General features: G+C 45.6%; 1 pseudogene; it reads right to left on the bottom strand.

The window, feature by feature from the left end:
• Nucleotides 1-3,456: 3,456 nt before the first annotated feature.
• Nucleotides 3,457-5,753, bottom strand: LOC140222815 (uncharacterized; annotated as a pseudogene).
• Between the last annotated feature and the right edge of the window lie 988 nt (nt 5,754-6,741).

Here is a 6,741-nt window from a genome sequence, read left to right as displayed (position 1 = left end):
AAGGGCAACTAGAGAGGCCGGCACATTGTGCCCACCCGTTGCAGCGCGGGCGAGATTGTTGAGGCATGGCCGGGGGTTGCAGTTTTCCCCGAATACGACTTGTATCCCGGTGAGGAAGTAGGCCTCCGAGTTGCTTGACTTGGGTCAGGCTAGCAAGGAAGGCGCCGTACCCCTTGAGCTCATTCCATGATATTGCGTGTCTGAACTGGTCTAGTGCCACACGCTAGCCGACGACGCGGTCACTGCACATGCAGTGCATGAATGAGCAGGTCACCCGTAGGCTACGAAGGTCATCCATGGGCCGCTCCGAGGTCACAGCGAGGTGGCCGGCAATCTTAATGGCTACCTCGGTAGGGAGCGCCGCTAGCGACGGGGGGTGCCGCCTCACCGCCATGATAACCGGCATCAATGTACGATGAGGCCCACCCGAGGGCTTGTGCGGTGGCATGGATGGAGGGCTAGAGAGGCCAAGCGGCGCGACATACGTTGATTGAGGAGGAGGTGGGGAAGGGGGCTGATCAGAGGCTACAGTAGGAGTTCTTGAAAACACCTCTTTGGGAAATGGTGAGGACGATGAGAGGAGGAGTTCTTGAAATCCCCTCTTCGAACTGGCGTGGGAATTGGCGACAACGATGAGCAGGAGTTCTTGTAAACCCCTCTTGGAACTGCCGCCGACCGCCGGGAAGTTAAGATGGCACCATGTCTCGGGGATGGCAACCATCTTCTCGGTGGGCGTGCGCGTGAACAAGAACCGTCGTGCCCGTGTGTGAGTATTCAATTGTTCAAAAAGAATACAAGTGTAGAGTTAGTCGAAAATACTTGAGTAGCATAGTGGTGGATAGCAACTACTGCACTGCCTTTGGCCCGTGTTCGAACCCATGCGGTAGCAAAATTTTTTCTCGCTCTTTAGTGCTCATTCGACAAACCTGTTATTCAATGTAGGCCTATTTCTCTTCCTAAGCCAGATCGAGTGAATCCTGGTGGCTCACTCAAACTTGGTGGACCGACTCCATTGCAATTTCATCTTGGGCCTAACTTTGAAACAGGCCGAGGGCTTATTATCTATGGGCTCCATCATCACATGTGGCCACAATCTAGACATGCTGGACCGGGCAAGAGGGTCCCATATCTACATGTGGCTGCCACGACTACCTTCTGCACCCACTGCGTGTACACATGGACCATCAGGATCCACTCAACGGGACCAGCATTTACACATGGTAGCCACGTCGGCTTGCTAGCCCACACTCGTATATGTGGACTGCCAGGTCCCACCTCTCTAGTGGACCCCACGTTGACATATTTGACCCATACCCCTGACACGTGGACTGTTGGGTCCGAGTCACCACACGTGGCTACCAGGTAGACATGTTGCACCAGTCAACCGAGACCGATAGTTACACGTGTTAGCCACATGGGCCTGTTGGGCCCGCACTCATACACGTGGATGACAGAGTCCCACCTCTCTAGCGGATCCCGCATTGACATATTTGACCCATGGCCCTAACATATGGACTAGCGGGTTCTCGTCGCTACACATCGCAGCCACGTAGACACGCTGGACCCTCTACCATCACAAGTGCACCTATGGGTCCCAACGCTACATGTGGCCAACCGGTTTTATGACGAGTCACTGGCGTCACAGATCCAAGATGTTGGTGGCGCATCATTTTGTGATGATATGAGATGTTGTTCTATGACGCATGTTTTTTCATCATAATTCCATAGAGGTCGAGGGCTCCCGCCGATGATCTATGACGAACCTGAGATCTTCGTCGTAGATGTGGCATGTTTAATGACGAAGTTTTAGAACGTCACGCACAAAACGTCATGGAAGCTACTATTTCTAGTAGTGTTAGGTTGTTGTTTGATGATTATTTTTTATATAAACAAGCATGGAAAATATTATATGTGATATTTATATGATATTTTTTGAAATTCATTGTAGCATGTCATGGCATGTGAGTCCCATTGTCGGCGTTTTATACTCGGCAACCTACTGTGGGATACTCTAAGATAGTAGATTGTTCGGATGTGATCGTGGGACGTGGAGCCTGATGGTAAACACGGGGGACTCAAGATACAAATTTATATACTCCCTTCGTCTCAGAATATAGCTACGTTAAGCATTCAAAATTTGTCCCAAATATAACTACATTTAGAGTTTCCACCCCAACATTTACATACGCGCGGACCAAAATACCCCTCACCCTTCCACGATACAAATCAGTACCAGCAGCCTTCTTATGTCCGCATCCTACTAATCTCCCCCACGCGACCTCGCTCCCCTCCGTACCTCATGCGTCGCCATCCTCTCCCCTGAATTCGTCAACACCCATGCTCGTCTACTCCCTACAAATCGAATCGGAGCTCGATTCGCGGCCATCCTTATGTCCCTGCAATGAATCGACGCAAGATTCGCCCCCAATAGTAGCCGCATCCACCATATAGCTGCAGCCATGGAGGAATCCCTAGCAATCCCGCAATGGATGGTGGGCGTCGAGGAGAAAGGAGGCTGCTGGGGGGAGCCGGCCGAGGAGGCGAGAAATGATGTACTGTATGGCGTGGTTTTTCGGTGAGTCTCCGCGGCCGGAATCAAGGAGCTGTGGTTGAAGAAGGAGTCGATTTTGCTCAAGATTCGGAGGTGGGTAGGGGTGATGACTTCCTCTTTGTATCCGATTCGGAGGAAGAAGTAAGCAATGACTTCAATGATCGCTCTTTCGCCCCCCACTCCAAGGTCCCAGGTGCCAATGAGGTCCATGCATCTCCATCTCTGGCCAAGGCTGATGACTATAATCCCTTGTCTACTCCGCAGCATTCGGGTGCCGTTTGCGCTCCCTTCACGGCGCCGCCGTACTCGGATGGTCTGGAAGCTATTGCATGGCATGACATTGCCGGCCACTCTCAGCCGCTGGAAGAAGAAGCATACGTGGAGCACCCTAATCTGCAGGAACGAGATGCAGGTGCTGACGACGAATTTCACAAGGTTAGAGATAGTATGTTGATGAGTTTAGTGCCATTATATTTCCAGAATGGTGGCAAGTAGTACTAGCATCAGTTTAAGCTTCCTTTCATTTCTGAATAATTTCTGTATTTTGTTTGTCAACATTTACTGAAACTTTTCGAATGCACTTAGGTATTCCGAAATAGACTTGTCTGATTCATTTCCAATTTGGTATACTTCAGCTTTGGTTAGAGAGGAATGTTTACGATTTTTGAGTAAGATGGTATAAGGGTACAACTGCATGATATGAGGAAAAGTCTAAAGAGAACAATACTTTTGAGGGAAAAACACATAGTCCTAGGTACATAAAGGAACAAATACATAGAGCAACTGAAAGCCAGGAACTAATTGTAGTATGCTGAGAGATGCAACAAAAGAAACATTATGTGAGAGACTAATTCTATTATGTTGATAGATGCAACAAATTAAACATGATGGGAAAGTGACTTTCATCACTCAGCTAAGTACCGCATAACGCTTTCAAATAGACTAAGCTCGCAACTAAGGCTAATTGGAAGTGTGCCAGCCGCTCCAGTCTTTCTTTGTTCATGTGTGGAATTTTGTACCCATTCCCTCCTCTAGCCATCATCACCTCAATGCAGCATGCCTGAAGTGTGAAAAACACACGGTTCACTGAATCCGCATCATAATCAGCAAACTCCTTGTCAACATTCTGGATTAGTTCTTCCATGTTTTTACTATTCCTACACAATGTCAATGATTGTAGAGAGGCAAAAAAACCTAGGTCAAGAACATTCATATCAGGTGAGTTAGGAGGCTGGTGCATTATGCGAATGTCAAGCCCTGTTTTTGCCACAGCATTAAGAAATGCTTCATCATCAGCTGGCACATGTGTGCGAGCATTATCTTGTTGAATCAAAATGGTCTTCCCTGCATCTTCTTGAGACCATGATGCTACAATAGCTGGTATCACTTTCTCAATCAGAAACTGTCTACTTGTCTCCCTCTTAACATTGATTGGTTTTGTTATTGGTGTACCCCTCAGCCTGTAAGAACTTTCGCGTTTTGCTAGTTCCTATTTCATCAGAGAAATAAAATTGGTTCTAGAACCAAAGCATGAATGCAATGAAATTATAACATGCTAAGTAGAGGCTCACCATCTTAATGAAAGGCCATACTCCAATCTTGCCATCAAATGTACAATTTCCATCTGCATCATACCTTGGCCTAGCAAGTGCACACAAGAACATGATCTTTCCAATTGAATTCTTATTCTGCACTATCCTCAATGGGTTCTATTCTTCAAGTAGCGTGTAGAACCTCCTGATCTTCGTGGTGGTATAGAACCATTTTTCATCAATATGCACTATGTAACGCATATCAATGAAGGTTGGATGGTCTTGCACACTAGCAGAATCTAGCATGGAGACACAATATCGGAGACGGGATTTCTTGTTTTCGTCCCTCAAGTAGGGCTTCAGTGTGTTAGAGTGGTGCCGAATCTTGCCTTGTTTGAATGCCCTGTGCAGCGTGCTTCTACTTACATTCAACTCCCTGGCAAGTGATCTAATAGTGGTCCTTTTTCTTAAAGGAATTGTTGCAACTTGAGATAAGTCCACTTGGACTCTCTAGCGCCCGCAAAGCATCTTTTTAGATCTAAGGTCAATGGGGATTCCTTGTTGACGACATTTCATCGCTTTCCTCTAGATACTTCGGACTAATGACCTAGGAATGCTAAAAAAGTTGGCTACTGTAGTTGTTGCTTTTATTTTAAGTTTGAGATTGCTGCTTCTTTGAAGTAAAAGCTTCATAAATCTGAACTCGCTGCTCATCGGTCAAAGATGTCCTCTTTTTAACTCCTTGTTCATCAACACCATGCCCCTCCTGTGATTGATTCTCATCTGCCTGTTCTTCCATATTTTGTTCCTCAGTAACAAATCAATCATCAATATGCATTTCTATTGTTACAGATAAACTAATATAACACGACTCAGTCTATTTATTATTCCCTTTCATGAACCTGTGTTTTCGAACTCCTCTCCTCCAAATACAATCTCCGCATGGTCAGCATACACATCAAGGTCGTCATCTACATTGCACGTTAAATAAGCATAAATAACCTACTGGGACAAACTATCTTGCACAACAGCAATGAAGAACATGCAGTATCACAGTATCAGCAATGTTCGTGGATATTTGTCATTTTCTACAGTTGTTTCAGTGAAATGTTTGACTGCCAATGTAAATATCTGCTTCATCATTGTAATCCTCATCTTCTGCTTCCTCGTTCAGATCGAAGTGATGGGTAGCATGGCCTTGTTCATCCTGGACAGCATGCTCTTCTAGCTGTCCGTCTTGCACATGCAAGTAGTATCACGGTATCAAATATGTTCAAAATTTGTCAGTTTCTATAGTACCGCAAAGAAAAAATAGTGATCTCATCCTCTAGTGAATTCTGATAACTTTTGATTACTAATTGCAGGAAAATGTTTGATTGCCAATGTAAATACCTGATTCATCATGGTAATCCTTATCTTTGGCTTGCTCGTTCATATCAAAATAATGGGTAGCGTGGCCTTGTTCATCCTGGACAGCATGTTCTAAAGGATGGGCAGCATGTATCTGTTCTTCATGGACGAATCCATCTTCCTGGACCTGGTCACTTCTTCAACTTCCTGACCTTGCTCTCCCGCTGCATCAAGTGGTACATTTAGATCTAGGTGAGTTTTCATGGAGGTGTTGAAGAAATGGCTGTATAGGAGATGGTAGGGGAGCTCTATGCGCTGAATGTCTGGATGAGCTTTGTAACCTCTTGAGTGTTCATTTTTCTGCGCTGGATGTTTTGGCGGTAAAAAAAAAGGCGCTAATGATCCTGGCATAATCATTTGATTTTTTTAGTGTTGTGGGCTGTCAGCGAGTGCATGTGCGGCACGCCAAGTAGTAAAAGCCTATGCGGCGCGCTAGTAAAAGTTTGCCTGTGCGGCGCGCCAAAATCCGGCAGCAATGACAATGGTTAGCGGCAGACGTGGAAAGTACAAGGCGTGGAAATTACATGCGCGTGGTCAGCGGGACGCGGGACGACAGGTGCTATTGACGCGGTGTTGAGGTCTAGGGGCAAATTAGATCTTTTATATGATTCCTTAATCTGTCCTAAATTCTCTAAACATAGCTATATTCTAGGACGGAGGGAGTAGATTTGAGGTGTTAGAGTAGCGTAATACCCTACCTCCTATTTGGGTGGAGTATTGTTGGCGCTCGTTAATGACACACTTTTACCCCTGTTTATCTTCAATAATGGTATGAATTTAACATTATAACTATTGATCATACTCAATAATCGGGCTATTTTTGCATATGCATTGTATTTTGGAGTACATTCTGTTTTCACAGGAATATAGACTATAATGGACCATAATTGGTTGAGGCTCAGAACCAACGACAACCTAGAGAAAGATGAAGGGTAGAGGACCTAATTAAAAAAGGCTAGAGGACCTAATTAAAAAGGGTCTAGACCGATTGGACTATGGAGCCCGAGCTGATCGGCCTAGGGTCCCAAGGCGCCCATTCACACTCATATTTAGCGAGCATTCCTCCAAGAAGACTCAAGAGCTAAGTTTTTGAAGATATAGCATGTTCATCTCGAGATCAAGGTGAAGCAAGTAAAACTTTTGGAAGGTTATTATAGGTTATCATCGAGCCAGGTCCACATGTATGCGAAAAGAAGATTTCAGAACATCATATAAGACTTGGGAACGAGAAGGGAGGTACAAGAGGCT

This window comes from Setaria viridis, chromosome 5 (genome assembly GCF_005286985.2).
Source record: "Setaria viridis chromosome 5, Setaria_viridis_v4.0, whole genome shotgun sequence".
NCBI classification, from domain to species: Eukaryota; Viridiplantae; Streptophyta; class Magnoliopsida; order Poales; family Poaceae; genus Setaria; species Setaria viridis.
The sequence above is the reverse complement of the archived record's forward strand: the minus strand, read 5'-3'. Positions and strand labels throughout refer to the sequence as shown.